The sequence below is a fragment of the Microcebus murinus genome, chromosome 2, assembly GCF_040939455.1.
Source record: "Microcebus murinus isolate Inina chromosome 2, M.murinus_Inina_mat1.0, whole genome shotgun sequence".
Lineage (NCBI taxonomy): Eukaryota > Metazoa > Chordata > Mammalia > Primates > Cheirogaleidae > Microcebus > Microcebus murinus.
The window spans coordinates 33866702-33885369 of record NC_134105.1 but is presented as its reverse complement, the minus strand read 5'-3'; the positions used below and the strand labels follow the sequence as shown (position 1 = coordinate 33885369).

At 38.8% G+C, this 18668-nt stretch overlaps 1 long non-coding RNA gene across 1 annotated transcript in view; it reads right to left on the bottom strand.

Moving 5' to 3' along the window:
- LOC105877465 (uncharacterized) overlaps nt 1-18586 on the bottom strand; it is a 42832-nt gene extending 24246 nt beyond the window's left edge. The window contains exon 1 of the long non-coding RNA XR_001156980.3: nt 18108-18586. This is a non-coding gene — a long non-coding RNA (uncharacterized LOC105877465). The remainder of the gene's footprint in view (nt 1-18107) is intronic.
- Nucleotides 18587-18668: the final 82 nt, after the last annotated feature.

The window sequence follows — 18668 nt, the reverse complement described above, 5'->3', positions numbered from 1 at the left end:
CCTTTTACAGGTAAGAATACATGTAGAACTAAAGGGGTCTACCCTCCCTGCCCCACTATACCTGTGAGTACATAAGATGATCTTGGCCTAGAAAGGAATGATTGCTAAGGGCTCAGAACCCTATGAACTCAGGTTTGGGGTCATACCACTAAGCAAGCTCTAAGATCTGCTTAGGTGATAACTGAGGGTGAAGGGAATTCATAATAGAGAATGCTGTGGTTCCAAGACCAATTATAGCGATGGAGAATGCAGTTCATCTCACTAGCCTTCCTTTTCTGGTTTCCCCTCAGGAAGAGAACCATGAAGGATTTGCTATCTGATATTGCCTGGATAAATAAATCTGTTAGGTATAAGAAATGAACTGTACCAGCATGAAAATGCTCTTCTCAGATCTCTGGCTGTAGGGAGAATACTTTACTGACTGCCTTAGCTGCTGTGCTCTAAAATCCATCCCTGCATTTACCCATAGGTTATGCTTTCCACAAGCTGTTCTTACCCAATGACTGGGCCCAGTCCTGGGAGATACAGGACTCCTCTGATAGGCTAATTTGGTCTTGCCTAACTTTCTTAGAACTGCACTGCAGTCTAAGGCCCTCCCACTCAATCTTCCTTCCTTTCTTTTCTGCTTCATCTGCATTGATATCTGGTGGCTCTCACAATCTTCCCTAGCTCTTAGCTTCCTCCCTGTTAAGCATAATGTCTAATAAATCTCTTGTACATATAATCCCATCTCAGGTTTTTGGTTTGTTTTTTGAGAGAGGGTCTCACTCTATCACTTGGGCTAGAGTGCAGTGGCATCATCATAGCTCACTGCAACCTCAAACTCTCAGGCTCAAGTGATCCTCCTGCTTCTATATACCAAATAGCTGGGACTACAGGTGTGCACTGCCACGCACGGCTAATTTTTCTATTTTTTTTTTTTTTTTTTTTGTAGAGAGAAGGGTCTTGCCCTTGCTTGGGCTGGTCTCGAACTCCTGGCTTCAAGTGATCCTCCTGCCTTGGCCTCCCAGAGTGCTAGGATTACAGGCATGAGCCACTGTACCCAGCCTATAATACCATCTTGACTAACACACATCCTAAATGTCCATCAGAGGGAGAATGGACAAACAACATGTGGTACATTTATATAATGGAATACTACTCAGGATAAAAGCAGAACAAACTATCATGAGAATAACATAGATGACTCTCAAAAACATTATACTTGGTGAATAAAACCAGACATAAAAGAATTCATACCGTATTATTTCATTTAAATGAATAATAGGTATCTTGGGAGGGGGCTTATTGACTGGAGAGAGACATGAGGGACCATTTGATGTATATAAAGGCCTCATGGGTATATACATATGTAAAAAGTCATCAAGCTGTACAATTTAGGTTTTTGCATTCTAGTGCACATAAATTATACCTCAATAAAATACTGAAAAAATAATAAAGAGGATTCATTGGTTCATGTAACTAGATGTCAGTTGAGGGCTTCAAGTAGGTTTGATTCAGCTATTCAACAATGCCATCAGAAATCTAGTTATTTTCCATCTTTCCCATAAACTTCTGATGTGTCAGTTTCAACCCAAGCCTGGCTTACTTTTGTATTCACAACATGCTACCAACAGCCTCCTTTTTTCTCTGTCAAGGCACTAAGAGAATCACTGTTTTTTTTTTTTTTTTTTTGAGACAGAGTCTCACTTTGTTGCCCAGGCTAGAGTGAGTGCCGTGGCATCAGCCTAGCTCAATATCCTGGGCTTAAGCGATCCTGCTGCCTCAGCCTCCTGAGTAGCTGGGACTACAGGCATGTGCCACCATGCCCGGCTAATTTTTTGTATATATATTTTTAGTTGGTCAATTAATCTTTCCATTTTTAGTAGAGACGGGGTCTCGCTCAGGCTGGTTTCAAACTCCTGACCTTGAACAGTCCGCCCGCCTCAGCCTCTCAGAATGCTAGGATTACAGGCATGAGCCACCGCGCCCAGCAAGAGAATCACTGTTGCAAGCTCTCTTAAGAGAGTGAGAACATTTCTTTTTTCTTGAAAGTTGCTAGCAAACCACATATCTCATATGCCCAATGGGTTATGCTCGTTCCTGAACCAATCCCTATGACCGGGGAAATACCATACGCTTATTGACTTATATCTATCCCTGAATAAATTACTTTGGAATGGGATATGGGATTACACAAATGATTAGACAAATAGGGGCTTACCCATGGAACTAAAGTCCTCTAATTTTATGGTTGCTTCACAAATGGAGAGGAGTGTAATGGATTTAAAGAAGACAATCACAAAGTCGATTACAAGAAAAACAGCATTTGGGTAACAAGTCCAATCAATTCAAATCATTCAAGTCATGGTCTTCTTTTCCATTTCCCAAATATCTTTCCCCATCCGCACTTCATCCAGAGTTTAATATATCCCTAGTCAAAGTCAGCGTTATCAGGAAGCACAAGTGTCTATCTTTCACATTTTGAAATGGAAACCAAGATAAATTTCATTATTAAATGACTCTGGGTTGCATACAGTTTGCTTGCTGGATGATACCTATATCCTTATTTCTGAGCCTTACAGTAGCCCTCATCCACATCTTATCACTGATTTTCATTCCACGATGAGTGGTTGAGGTTGTTTCACAAATGCAATTTAAAAAATTGGTTTCTGAGGTTGGCTCAAAATTTTTCTGACATCAAAAGAGCTGTATTAACATGTCATGTATTCTTCCTGGTCATTGATTTTGATATTTGTGTTTTTACCTTTGACATTGCAGTGCTATAAAAGAAGTATTAATATCTTCAGACTCCCACAGTCTCTTTGAAATGGATCAATTCTCTCCCCAGAGGAGAGGGATCAAACAGAATTAACACAGGCCCAGAGCCTTTGTTAGCCCATATGGTCACTGGGTGAGAATTAGTAAAATGAACCCAGGTGCAACCTGGCTGGTGCAGGGATGGGCAAATGGAGTCCAGGCTGGATTTTAGCCCCTATTTGCCCTGTGTCTAGATGTATATGTGTCCTATGCCCTCTACAGGCCTTTATTATCTCCTCACACTGTTGATATAGCCCCTAACTCATCCTCTGCCTCTGGACTCTATCCTCCTCCTGATTCATCCTATATACTTCTGAATGATTGATCTCCCTAAATCACTGCCCTTTATTTTGTTACTCTACTGCTCAAAACACCTTTATCAGTTTCCTTCTGCCAACCTAAGAAAATACAGATTCCTTAAGTTAGCATTTTAAAGCTTTTAACAATGTCTTCTGTCTCTCTTCCAGTCTTTTCCCACTACTTCTCACCATAAACTTAAGTTCCAATCAATTTAACATACTTGCTATTCCCAACCACATATTGCATATTCCCAAATGTTTTATATGCCATGTTATTACCATCTGTATTTATATATTTATGTGTTTATTTGCTTAATGTCTGTTTCTTTTGTTTGTTTGTTTGTTTGTTTTTTGAGACAGAGTCTCACTCTGTTGCCCAGGCTAGAGTGAGTGCCGTGGCATCAGCCTAGCTCACAGCAACCTCAAACTCCTGGGCTTAAGCAATCCTGCTGCCTCAGCCTCCCAAGTAGCTGGGACTACAGGCATGCGCCACCATGCCCGGCTAATTTTTTCTGTATATATTAGTTGGCCAATTAATTTGTTTCTATTTATAGTAGAGATGGGGTCTTGCTCTTGCTCAAGCTGGTTTTGAACTCCTGAACTCCTGACCTAGAGCAATCCGCCCACCTCGGCCTCCCAGAGTGCTAGGTTTACAGGTGTGAGCCACCGTGCCCGGCCAATGTCTGTTTCTTAAACTAGACTATAAGCTCCACGTTGTCTGTATGACCTTTGTATTTAAAGTATTAGAACAATAACACTAGCATCAACAAACTGGTATTATTTTAATCTGAGCCAATGTTTAGGCTAAGCTTGCAAAGAGCTGGCAGATGTCAACAATAGCCTCACATAGCTCTGAATAACATGACTGATTTCCATATTTACTCCATACAAGTCACATATCAACATGTTCTTGCTTTGGATCTCATTGTTATCCCACCTGCTGATATTTCCAATGTATTATGGTCTCTTACCATAGTCGCTGCTGCTTCACCTTTTCTTCTCCTTTTTTTCTTCATCTCCTTCCTCTTGTTCTTGCCTTCTTTTTCCTTCTTTCCTTCCAGTTTTACTATTTGACTATAGACAATGGAAAGGTGCTTATACTTCACTGAGAAGTCTAATTGCTTATCCCCTTCTAGGTTAATCAGTCTGATAGCCCTTTCTGGCCAAATTTGAGTCCTTGTCCAGGAGATATAATATATGGTTACTTTGATGCTACCCTTACAAAATCCTTTGGCGTCTGGTTGTAGAAATGAGAATTCACTGGACTCAGAAGTCAACAAACTGGATTTGAGTCCTGGTTCTGCCACTCATTTGCTAGTGGCCAAGCATTCCTTCATATATAAAATAAGGATAAAGGTACTAATCAATTAGGAATGAATAATAGGGTTACTAGGCAGAATTTACGACCCAGTTGAAATTAGAATGGTAGTACTCTTGGCTGGCATAAATCAGCTGATTTTCTTCAGCTATGCTTTATTTCCGAGCTGAAAACTGTATTTCATCAATTTTAAATATCATTAATATTAGATATCCTTGCCTCCTTATTTTCCTGAAACTTCTTCTGTATCAATTGCCAGTCCTAGAACAGCCCCATATGTTTGTTTCCATTCTTAATGCCCAAATGGTCTTAATAACTTGGTAACCTTCAGTATATTAACTTACAATGTCTCATAACTAGTGGTTTAGTTATTTGTATTTGTTTTAAGATGAAAAATATATTAGAAAACATAAAATGTAGCTTTATAGCCTATTTAAAAAAAATCATCTTGTTACTCCAAGGCACAGCATTGATGGTAATAAATAAATAAATAATTATTTAACCACTTCGGTACGGCACTCACCGGCCGTGAAACCTTGCCCACAGCTGGCATTCATAGTCCGCATGATAGTTTGTGCTGTGCATTGACGATGAATCCATTTTGCTCTTGTGTGATGACGAAAGCTTTATTTGTTTTTGTTTTTTTTCTTTTTGGGTTTTTTTTTTTTTTTTTTTTTTTTGAGACAGAGTCTCACTTTGTTGCCAGGCTAGAGTGAGTGCTATGGCGTCAGCCTAGCTCACAGCAACCTCAAACTCCTGGGCTCAAGCGATCCTCCTGCCTCAGCCTCCCGAGTAGCTGGGACTACAGGCATGCACCACCATGCCCGGCTAATTTTTTCTATGTATATTAGTTGGCCAATTAATTTCTTTTTTATTTATAGTAGAGACGAGGTCTTGTTCTTGCTCAGGCTGGTTTTGAACTCCTGACCTTGAGCAATCTGCCCACCTCAGCCTCCCAGAGTGCTAGGATTACAGGCATGAGCCACCACGCCCGGCCTGGTTTTTTTTTTTTTTGAGACAGAGTCTCACTTTGTTGCCCAGGCTAGAGTGAGTGCCCTGGCGTCAGCCTAGCTCACAGCAACCTAAACTCCTGGGCTCAAGCGATCCTGCTGCCTCAGCCTCCAGAGTAGCTGGGACTACAGGCATGCACCACCATGCCCGGCTAATTTTTGTATATATTTTTAGTTGGCCAATTAATTTCTTTCCATTTATAGTAGAGACAGGGTCTCGCTCTTGCTCAGGCTGGTTTCAAACTCCTGAACTTGAGCAATCCGCCTGCCTCGGCCTCCCAGAGTGCTAGGATTACAGGCATGAGCCACCGCGCCCGGCCTGTTTTTTTTCTTTTTAAATATATTATTTATTTGCTTTTTTTATTCTTTTTTCTCTCTTCTGCACATATCCTTGGTATGATGAGGAAAGCTTTAAAGCATTGAAAGCTTGTTTTACTTTACAGGCAGCTTTACTTGTAATGTAAATCAGAACAGGTAACATATACATATATGTTTTCATTACATTATTTTTAAATGTTCACAATTTTATTTTGATAAATGAAAAATTAGAAAAGTCATATCACGGCTGTCAGCTAAAGTTGCTGTACACGTTCATCTACGGCTGTCGACTATAGTCGATGCTGGTACCGAAATGGTTAAGGCTGGTTGAGTGAAGCAGTGGAAGTGAAGAAGGAACAAAGGAATCTGTAACTGGATGTAAACACTGGTTGTATGTTGTGTGTTTACACAAAAATTAGTTGTAAACACAACTGCACTCAGACCAACCAATAAATATTTATTGTGTCAATGTTTAGGAACAACAGGACAGACATACTATATTCAGAGAAATTTTCTCTTTTAATACTGTCATTATCTAAACTGAGGCTACTAATAACTCATGACCAGATTATTGGAATAAGTTCCTAAGCGGTTTCTATGTGTCCCATTTCTCCCCTTCAAATGAATTCTCCAAATAATTCATTCATTCAGAAAGCATTTATTGAGGATCTATTATGTGCTAAGTACAAAGCACAGACTAATGGGGAAAAGGTGTGAAAAATAGATTATATTCAGTGTTATCATGCTAGATGGATGTCTAATAACCTTTACTGTCTTGGTTCGCCATTGCCTATATTGTATGCTCAATTTCAAATTCCTTAGTTTGGCATTTAAGATTAACATTAATTTCTCTTTAAGAGATCTTTCTTTCTTTCTTTCTTTCTTTTTTTTTTTTTTTTGAGACAGAGTCTCAATTTGTTGCCCAGGCTAGGGTGAGTGCCATGGCGCCAGCCTAGCTCACAGCAACCTCAATCTCCTGGGCTCAAGCGATCCTGCTGCCTCAGCCTCTCGAGTAGCTGGGACTACAGGCCTGCACCACCATGCCCGGCTAATTTTTTTTGTATATATTTTTAGTTGGCCAATTAATTTCTTTCCATTTATAGTAGAGACAAGGTCTCGCTCTTGCTCAGGCTGGTTTCGAACTCCTGACCTTGAGCAATCCGTCCGCCTCGGCCTCCCAGAGAGCTAGGACTACAGGCGTGAGCCACTGCGCCTGGCCTAAGAGACCTTTCTAATCTTTATTTTCTACTTATATAGCCAAACTTTTTTTTCATAAAAATGTTTTGTATTTTTCAGCTTTTGTTTTTTGCTAAAGTTGTTCAACCAAATTGAAATTCCCTCCCTAAGACTTTGGGCCTCTCTGAGTCTTACTCATTCTCTAAGATCTAGATGAAATAAATCTAGTAGAGATTCCTCTCATGAGTTCTACTGAAAGTGATCTTTCATTTGATTCCCCAAAGAATTATTAATTTTTCAAGTTTTTGACAATTATCTGAAGTTTATTATATCTACTATTTTTTTGTATTATTCCAGGCTTTTACCTCTTACTGTTTTTTTTTTTTTTTTTTTTTTGAGACAGAGTCTCACTCCATTGCCCTGAGTACAGTGCCATGGCATTAGCCTAGCTTATAGCAACCTCAAACTCCTGGGCTCAAGTGATCCTCCTGCCTCAGCCTCCCAAGTACTAGGACTGTAGGTGCACACCATGATGCCTGGCTAGTTTTTCTATTTTTAGTAGAGATTGGGTCTTGCTCTTACTCAGACTGGTCTTGAACTCCTGAGAGCAAGCAATTCTTCTAAAGTGCTAGGATTACAGGTGTGAGCCACTGTGCCCAGCCCAGGCTTTTACTGTTATTTAACCTTTCATATGTTTCATCTTATCTCACTAACTAGATGGTAAACTACCAGAGTTGAGATTGTTTCTTTTTAAATGGTATCTTGGAAAACCACTAGCAATTACTGAGGCCACAGAATAAATATAAAAGTAATAATAAAATATCTGGTTCTTTAAGAAAGAGTGTTAAAGAAGACTCATATAAATGAAGAGATTGAAAAAGCAACATCTGAGCCTCACTGAGGCTTGGCAAAGCCTTTCAGCATCACACATCCTAGTCAGAAACTGCCTTGCTCCTTCCCCTACCTTGCAGGTGGTGGAGATCAAGAAACTCTCTGGGAGCTACAGGGTCCCTCCTAAAGCTTGGGGCACTCAAGTACTCCACCTAGGGGACCAGAGTCTACCAAAGACACAAAAGAACATCTTGGCAGCTGTCTCTATCACACAAATATCAACCAATGAGAGGGAGAACAATGATATAGCCCATCATAGAATCTTCCAACTTAAGCAAACAGGGTGTGGCTGATTCACACTCATAAATACCACCCACCATCACTGAGAGTAAGCTGGTGGATATAACTCAATACACACTGTTGGAAACAGGGGAAGACAGCAGGTCAGAGTAACCTGAGAGGTACACAAAACCTACTAGAACACCTCGTAGGCAAATTAGGACCAGCATTCCTCTCCATGGCATACTCTGGGATTAATCCTTGGGGAACTGAAAGACAGGCCCATAAATCAGGCCTAGCACTCACAGGTCTTGACCAAGAGAAGGAACCAGCAAAAGAACTCCAGAAACATAAAAAATCAGAGTGAAAGAACACCCCCCCCAAAGAAAACAATAACTGCTTACCAATAGATACAAACCAAAATGAAAACATTGAAATGTCAGATGAAGTATTTTGAATATGGGTTATAAGGAAGCTCAATGAAATATAAGAGAAAATAGAAACACAACACAAAGAAGCCATAAAAACAATACCAGAAATGAATGAAAAATTTACTAGGGAAATTGAATTATTTCTAAAAAATCAAACAGAACTTCTGAAAGTAAAAATTCATTCAAGGAAATATAAAACATAGTGAAAATAGCCTTAAGTGAAATTAGTGAAAATAGCCATAGTGAAATTAGCCTTAAGAATAGGCTAATCAGGCAGAAGAATCTCAGAGCTTGAAGACAATACCTTTGAGTTAAACAAGACAGTCAAAGAGAAAGAACTGAGAAACAAACAAAGCCTACAAGAAATATAGGACTATGTAAAAAGGCCTAACATAAGAATCATAAGCATCTAAGAGGGTGAAGAAGAAAATACACAACGGTTGGAAAACCTATTTGAGGGAATAATTGAGGAAAATTTCCTTGGCCTTTCTAGAAATCTAGATATTCAGGTTCAAGAAGCTCAAAGGACCCCTGGGAGATTCATTGCAAAGAGGCAATCACCATGACACATAGTCATTAGACCAGCCAAAGTAAACTTGAAAGAGGCATTCCTATGAGCCGGAAGGCAAAAGCAGCAGGCAACTTACAAAGGAAACTCCTTCAGACTAACTGCATACTTCTCAATGGAGACCTTACATGTCAGAAGAGATTAGGGCCCCATTCTCAGTCTTCTTAAAAAGAATAATGCCCAACTTAGAATTTTATATCCTGAAAAATTAAGCTTTTTATATGAGGGAGAAATAAAGACTTTCTCAGACAAGCAAACACCGAGGGAATTTATCAAGATAAGACCTGCTCTGCAGTAAGTACTAAGAACTGTGTTATACATGGAGCAACACAACAGACACCCACCAGTGTAAAACCACCTAAAAGCTAAAGTTCAGAGCCCAGATAACACAATGGCTCAAGAGGTAAAACAAAGCAATAAAGTTCTACTCAAAAGGATGAACAGAAGTCCACCCCACTAATCAATTATTTTATAAATGTGAATGGCTTGAACTCTCCACTCAAGAGACTTAGGCTAAAATGGATTTTAAAAATGGACAATGGATAAAGAAATACAAACCAAGTATCAGCTGTCTCCAGGAAACAAACCTAACCCACAAGGACTCATTCAGATTCAAGGTAAAGGGATGGAAAATAATATTTCATGCACAAACCAAAAGAAATCTAGTGTAGCCATTCTTATATCAGATAACACAGACTTTAAATCAGCAAAAGTAAACTTCTTTTTCTTTTGACCAAGGTAGTCATTATATAATGGTGAAGAGAACAATTCAACAAGATAACATAACAAGTACATAACAACATACAAATCCTAAGTATTTATGCATCCAACACAGGTGAGCCCAGATTCATAAAGCAAACCCTACTTAATTTAAATAAAATGATAAACAGCAGCATCATAATATCCAGGGACTTCAACACCCCACTGACAGAATGGGACAGATCCTCCAAGGAGAAAACAAACAAAGAGTGTTAAAAATAGTTAGCAATGGACTTAAATGTAACTCTATAACAAATGGGCCTAACAGACATTTACAGAACATTCTACCCCCAAACCACTAAATATACATTCTTCTCATCAGCTCATGGAACATTCTTTAAGATTGATCACATCCTAGGCCACAAAACATGCCTCAACAAATGTTAAAAAATAGAAATTATACTGTGCATCTTCTCAGACAACAGGGGAATAAAATTAGAAATCAATTCCAACAAAAACACTCAACTCTTCACAAAGTCATAGAAATGAAATAATCTGCTGAATAGTTATGGAGTCAAGAAAGAAATTAAGATGGAAATCAAAACATTCTTCAAACTAAATGAAAAAGGGGACACAAGTTATCAAAATCTGTGAGATTCAGCAAAAGCAGTCATAAGAGGAAAATCATAGTCATAAATACATACATCCAAGAGACAGAAAGATCATAAATTGACAACTAATGAATCATCTGAAGGAACTGCAAAAGGAAGAGCAAACCAATCCCAAACCCAGCAGAAGAAAAGAAATAACTAAGGTCAGAACAGAACTAAATGAAATCAATAACAAAAGAATTATACAGAAGATTAATGCAACAAAAAGTTTGTTCTTTGAAAAGATGAATGAAATTGACAGGCCTCTTGCTAGATTAACCAGAAACAGAAAAGAAAAGACCCTAATAAGCTCCACCAGAAATGAAAAAGGTGATATGACAACTGATACCACAGAAGTACAAAATACTACCTCTGAATACTATAAAAATCTCTATGCACATAAACTTGAAAATGTTAATGAAATGAGCAAATTCTTGGAAACACATAACCTTCCTAGGCTCACTCAGGAAGAAATAAAACCCCTGAACAGAACAATATCAAGTAATGAAATTAAAGCAGCAATAAAAAAAAAACCTCCCAACAAAAAAAGTCCTGGACCAGATGGTTTCATAGCTGAATTGTACCAAACCTATGAAGAACTGGTACCCATACTGCAGAAATTATTTCATAAAATAGAGAAGGAAGGAATCTTTCTCATATCACTCTGATACAAAACCCAGGAAAGGACACAATAAAAAACAAAAATTACAAACTAATATCCCTTATGAATATAGATGCAAAAATTCTCAATAAAATCCTAGCAAACTGGATTTAGGTGCACATCAAAAAAATAATCCACCACCATCAAGTGGGCTTCATCCCAGAGATGCAAGGATGGTTCAAATGTGATTCACCACATAAATAGAAGCAAAAACAATAACAATATGATCCTCTCACTAGATGCAGAAAAAGTATTTGCCAAAATTCAGCACCCTTTTATGATAAGAACTCTTAAGAAAACAGGCATAGATGGAACACACCTCAATATTATAAAAGCCATATATGACAAACCCACAGCTAATAGCATACTAAATGGGGAAAAATTGAAAGCATTCCCATTTATAACTGGAACCAGAGAAGGTTGTCCACTGTTACCACTTCTGTTCAACATAGTGCTGAAGTCTTAGCCAGAGAAATAAGGCAAATGAAGGAAATCAAATGTATCTAAATGGGGAAAGAAGAGGTCAAACTATTGCTCTTTGCTGATGATATGTTCTTATATCTAGAAAAATCCAAAGACTCTGCCAAGAGACTCCTGGAATTGATAAATAAATTCAGAGAAGTCTCAGGCTACAAAATCAATGTACACAAATCAGTAGAATTCCTATACACCAACAACAGTCAAGCTGAAAATCAAATCAAAGTCTCAATACCGTTCACAAAGAAAATAAACTACCTAGGAATGTATTTATCCAAGGAAATTGAAGATCTCTGTGAGGAAAACAATGAAACAGTGAGGAACAAAATCGAAGAGAATGTAAACAAATGGAAAAACATGCTCATGGATCAGGAGAATTGACATTGTTAAAATGTCTATACCATTCAAAGTGATTTATAGATTCAGTGGAATCCCCATTAAAGTACAAACATCATTTTTTGCAGATCTAGAAAAAATAATTCTATGCTTTGTATGGAACCAGAAAAGACCCTGAATAGCCAAAGCAGCCTTAAGCAAAAAGAACAAATTGGGAGGCATAACTCTATCAGACTTCAAGCTACCCTATTAATATAAAGCTATAGTAATCAAAACAGCATGGTTATGGCACAAGAACAGAGATCTAGACCAATGGATCAGAGTAGACAACTCATCTAAAACTGTCATCATATTGCCATTTGGTCTTTCACAGAGCAGACAAAAACATACACTGGGGAAAAAACCCCTATTCAATAAATGATGCTGTGAAAACTGGATAGCCACATGTAGAAGACTGAAACAGGATCTGCACCTCTCACCACTCACAAAAATTAATTCATGATGGATAACAGACTTAAATGTAAGGCAAGAAACTATAAGAATTCTAGAAGAAGAGGTTAGAAAAACTCTTATAGATTCTGGCCTAAGCAAAGAATTTATGAAGAAGAACCTAAAGGCAATCACAGCACCAACAAAAATAAATAAATGGGACCTGATTAAATTAAAAAGCTTCTGCAAAGCCAAGGAGACAATCAATAGAGCAAATAGACAACCTACAGAATGGGAGAAAATATTTGCACATTATACATCTGATAAAGGACTAATAACCAGAATCTACAAAGAACTCATGCAAATCAGCAAGAAAAAAAATCAAACAACCCCATTAAAAAGTGGACAAAAGACACGAACAGAAGCTTTTCAAAAGAAGATAGACTAATGGCCAATAAACATATGAAAAAATGCTCAACATCTCTAATTAACAGGGAAATGCAAATCAAAACCACAATGAGATATCATGTAACTCCAGTGAGAATATTTTATCAAAAATTGCCCTAATAACAGATAGTGGCATATATATGGAGACAAAGGAACACTTATACACTCTAGGTGGGACTGCAAACGAGTATAACCTATATGGAAAATAGTATGGAGATTCCTCAAAGAACTAAAAGTAGACCTACTATTTGATCCAGCAAATTCACCATTGGGTATTTACCCAAAGGAAAAACAAAGACATTTTATTAAAAAGACACTTGCACTTGAATGTTTATAGCAGCACAATTTACAATTTCAAAGATGAGGACGCAACCCAAGTGCCCAAGGATACATGAGTAGATTAATAAAAATATGGTGAACTAATACTTTTTGTAGTGACCTGGATGGAACTGGAGACCATCATTTTAAGTGAAGTATTGCAAGAATGGAAAAACAAAAACCTCATGAATTCAGTACTAAATTGGAACTAATAGATCAGCACTCGTGTACATATGGTAGTAAATTCAATGGAAATCAAGCAGGTAGGGAGGAGGAGGGGATGGGTCAATTCACATCTAGCAGGTACAATACACACTATCTGGCACACTTATGACTTTGACTCAATCTGTACAAAAGCAATTCATATAACCAAAATGTTTGTACCCCTGTAATATTCTGAAATTAAAAAAATGAAGAGATATGCAATATATATATGAAGACTCAGCTATAAAGATATTCATTAATTGATAAATTCTATGTAATTCCAAGAAAAATTCCTGCAGGATTCTTTGGGAAATGTAGTAAAATTGATTATAAGATTTATATGGAAGTATTAAAAATGTACAGTGATAGCTAAGAACATTTTTAAAAACGAGGACAATGAAGAGCTTACCAGTCATTTACACATTTCCAAATTTAATATTATAAAATTTAATTATTAGTTCAAACAATGTATTAGCAGAAGAGGAATAGATAAAAAGTGAAACAGAAAAAGCCTGTGCATATAAGACAAGAGATATCATAGATCAATGGGAGAAAGGCTGAACTATTCAACAAATGATTTTAGAGCAATTAACGGCTCTTCTTATAGAAAAGATTAATATTAAATCTATAGAAAGAAAAAAATTCCAGATGAGAAAAAAAGATCTAAAAGTGAAAAACTCCAAAACTATTAGAAGAAAATATAAAATATGAAAGACTTCCTTAAATAAAATAACATGCAAAACATAAAAGAAAAGTTAGGTATTGACGCCATCAAAATTTAAAACTTCAGTATAGCAGAATATAGCAAAAGACATAATGACAAAGTTAATAGACAAGAGACATACTGGAAGAAGATATTTGCAACACATATAACGAAGTACTATCTAGAATAAATAAAGTACTACAAATCAAGAAAATGTTATACAATCTAGTAGAAAAAATTACAGAAGAGGACATATGATAGCCAAAAAATGTATAAAATGATGCTTAACCTTATCAGTAACCAAAGAAAAATAAAGAGAAAATATGTCTTGTTTTTAGTCTGTCAAAAATTATTAGTTCCGACAACATTGCAAATTAGTGAGGATATAGGGAAACTAGTACTTTTATTCAATGCTGGTGGGAGTTGATCATGGTAGACAATATCCAACATGCTTCCAATCATCTTTGCCTCCTCTTGTTGTTCATGCTTCTGTATAGTCTTCTCCAACACTGAATTTTATCAGGGCTGGCCTGATAGGATAGAATATAGTACAAATGATGGTGTGTGACTTCAGAGGCTAGGTGATAAAAGGCATGTCAGCTTCTACCTTACTCTCTTGATTCTTTTTTGGGGAAACCAGCCATGCTGTGAGGACATTCAAGCAGCCCACTGGAGAGGCCCACATGGAAGGGAACTGAGGCCTTCTGCCAAAAGCCAGCACCAATTTACTAGCCAGGTGAGTGAGCTACTTGGAAGAAGATCCTCCAGTCCCAGTCAAGACTTTGATTGCAGCCTCAGCCAACATCTATTGCCAACTTCATGAGAGATCCTGAGGCAGAATCCCAGAACCACACAACCAAGCTGTTCCCAAATTCCCTACTCATAGAAACCATGAGCAATAATAAATTACTATTGTTTGAAACCTCTAAGTTTTGGAGTAATTTGTTACTCAGCACTAGACAACTAATACATTGATACAGCTACAATGGAACACAAATTGGCAGCATTTGGTAAAACAGAAAGTGTTTATATCCTATAATCAGCAATTCCATTCTAGCTGTATATACCCAGGAGAAATTCTAGAATATGTACATAAGGAGAACCAGACAAATGTGTTCATTGTAGCACTCAATGTTCATTGAAGTACTGTTTGTAATAAGAAAAAAAAAAACACCTAAATGTCCATCATTAGTGAAATAAATAAATACCTAAAGAATAGCTAACATTTATTATCTACCATGTGCTAGGTACATTCTATGCAATTCACATATATTAATTACAAAACAATCTTATTAAGTATGTACTCTTATATCTCCATTTTACAAACCAGAAAGCTGAAATATAGAAGGCTTACATCACTTCTCTAAGGGGTGTGTGTGTGTGTGTGTGTGTGTGTGTGTGTGTGTGTGTGTGTATGGCTAACAAGTAGTGGAATCAGGCTTTGAAATAAACTGTGATATGTTCTTAAGGTGGACTATACTGTGACACTTAAAAGGAATGAGCGAGATCTTTGTGTACTCATAGAAACAGCAAGGAACCAGTATAATTGCAGCAGTGTGATACCATTTAGTTAAATGAAATATACACAAAACAGTGTTACATACATATACACATACACACAATTTAAAATAGACTCCAAATCAGGTTATAGTTGCTCCTGGGGATGCTATATGGAGGTGGTTAAAGTAGACTTTAGATATATTAAATAATGATTAATTATGAGTGGTGAGAATATGGGTATACACTATTCTTTGTTCTATTCTGTATTGTTTAATGTCCTTAAAATAAAGAAAAACTACTGGCCAGGCGCAGTGGCTCACGCTTATAATCCCAGCACTCTGGGAGGCCGAGGCGGGCGGATCGTTGGAGATCAGGAGTTGGAGACCAGCCTGAGCAAGTGCAAGACCCCTTCTCTACTAAAAAAATAGAAAGAAATTATCTGGACAACTAAAAATATATATAGAAAAAATAAGCAGGGCATGGTGGCACATGCCTGTAGTCCCAGCTACTCCGGAGGCTGAGGTAGGAGGATTGCTTGAGCCCAGGAGTTCATTATTGCTGTGAGCTAGGCTGACGCCACGGAACTCTATCCTGGGCAACAGAGTGAAACCCTGTCTCAAAAAACAAAAAAAAAGAAAAAAAGAAAAAATACCTAGTTAAGTTAAATTTATAAGAATCAAACTTAATATGTTTAAGTAACTTTTCTTCTTCTTCTTCTTTTTTTTTGAGACAGAGTTTCGCTTTGTTGCCCAGGCTAGAGTGAGTGCCAAGTCATCAGCCTAGCTCACAGCAACCTCAAACTCCTGGGCTCAAGCAATCCTGCTGCCTCAGCCTCCTGAGAAGCTGAGACTAAAGGCATGCACCACCATGCCGGGCTAAATTTTTTCTATATATATTAGTTGGCCAATTAATTTCTTTCTATTTATAGTAGAGATGGGGTCTTGCTCTTGCTCAGGCTGGTTTTGAACTCCTGACCTCGAGCAATCTGCCCCCCTCAGCCTCCCAGAGTGCTAGGATTACAGGCGTGAGCCACCGCGCCCGGCCTGTAACTTTTCTTCTTATATACCAACCTTTATTAACAACTGATTAACTCAGAGTGACATATTCATTGGCTCAAAATGCAAATATTTTTCAAACATCTTCCATATGTGGGCATTACAGCAAGTGTTAGGTATAGGCCCTTACTTAGAAATGGTTTCCTGCCCTTATATAGCTCATTGTCTAATGAGGGAGACAGGCATTAAAGAAATAATCATTCCCCAAATAAACTCTAAGTTGTAGGAATAAAAAGAATGTCATGAAAGACTATAAATGTGATATCAAATTCAAGGGGGAGCAGGGATTATGGTAATTCACAGTAATCCATTTACAGATATAAACACATATTTACTGAGTACCTATACACCGAATAAGCACTCAGTTTGGATTATTTCTAATTCTTGTAACAGTTATACGTAGAAGCAATATTATTAGGTACCTTTTACAAATGATTTCACTGAATCAAGATTAGCATTACACACAGCAAGTGTGATTCACACCCAATACTGAGTCTATAACCTGAGCTCTTTAATTTTGAGATTACAGCAAAACCAAACTACTTTGGCCCCAGTGTGTCTCAAATCACTCTTTTCTTCTTCTGACTTTATCCTACATTCCAGAACTCTGTTCATTTTGAAGGGCAAACTCAACTACAGGAACTCTTTCAATATAGTTCCTGGAAACTTTTAAGTTGTGGAGATTAGTTATCAGCAAATTCTGAAATAATCTGAGCTTTCTTGATTGAGCAAGAGGCAAGTCACACCTCTGTGTTGTTTATGGACGAGTTAGTAATGACTTTGCCATTTTTGAGCACCCATTATGTGCCAGAAGGAGGATAAAAACATTTTTTTTTTTAGACAGAGTCTCACTTTGTTGCCCAGGCTAGAGTGAGTGCCGAGGTGAGAGCCTAGCTCACAGCAACCTCAAACTCCTGGGCTCAAGCAATCCTCCTGCCTCAGCCTCCCAAGAAGCTGGGGCTCCAGGCATGCACCACCATGCCCAGCTAATTTTTTCTCTATATATTAGTTGGCCAATTAATTTCTTTCTGTTTTTAGTAGAGATGGAGTCTTGCTCTTGCTCAGGATGGTTTCGAACTCCTGATCTCAAGCAATCCGCCCCCCTCAGCCTCCCAGAGTGCTAGGATTACAGGCGTGAGCCACCGCGTCAGGCCGGGAGAGAATAAATTATAGTGAAGAAAATAGACATGATTCTCACTCTCACTGAGTTTACAGTCAGTTCGAAAGTCAGACATTTTGACAGTCAGACATTAGACAAATACTAATACATAAAAATATGTGTACAACTTATATAAACAATACTGTATAAAGGTGTGGAAGACTGAGCCAAGTGAGGAAAACATGAAAGACCTCATTTAGACTGGAGGTAGGGGATCAGAGAATTCTACCAAAAACCACACAAAAAGTGTTTTGTATGCTAAGATGCAAGGTGCTAAACCCTCCAAAAAACCTCACCTGGTGGTGAGATCTTGGCGCCCCATTGTCCCATCACAGGCTGGTGCGACTTTGCCTTGTTGGGGGCGGGGGCTGGGGCCCACAGACTTTATCCCGTTAATATATTGTTGTGGCGTGAGGGGAGCTTTCATCACTCGAACTTACTGATTTTTTCCTAGTGTCTTCCTTCTCAGCATCTTTACGCTCGATCCTCCGCTCGGCTGTGCAGTCTCCTGTCACGTCAATGTACTTCTGGAGCCTGATTTTGAGTTTTTCTCCTCTCGTGCCCTGCAAGCCTATAATTTCACGAAGGCAGCTCCTCGGATGGTTTATGTCCACACCATTTCACATGGCCACACAGTCCATTCCTTTCTGGCCGGCGGCAGGTGGTCTGGAGGAGCGCGAGCGGAGACGGGTGCCGGGCGCTCCTCACTTCTAGGCGGCCGTCAGCCCATTGCCAGCGCTCGGCGCGCGTTCCAGGCTGTCTGCGCCTGGGGCGCGCTGTGGGCCCGAGCTCGCTCCCGTCCCTCCTCGCGCCCGCAGCGGCCCGGACAGCGCGCGCCGCCTGCCGCTAGTTCTCAGGCCGCCCCAGTCGGCTCTCGCGGCGCGCGCACGGGACCGACCGGCCCAGATTCCCCACTCGGGCCAGCGGGCTCGCGGGTTCGCTCGCCCCGCCCCTAACACCCCCCTGGGCTCCGCCGCTGGGCGCTTGCGCGGGGCGCGTGG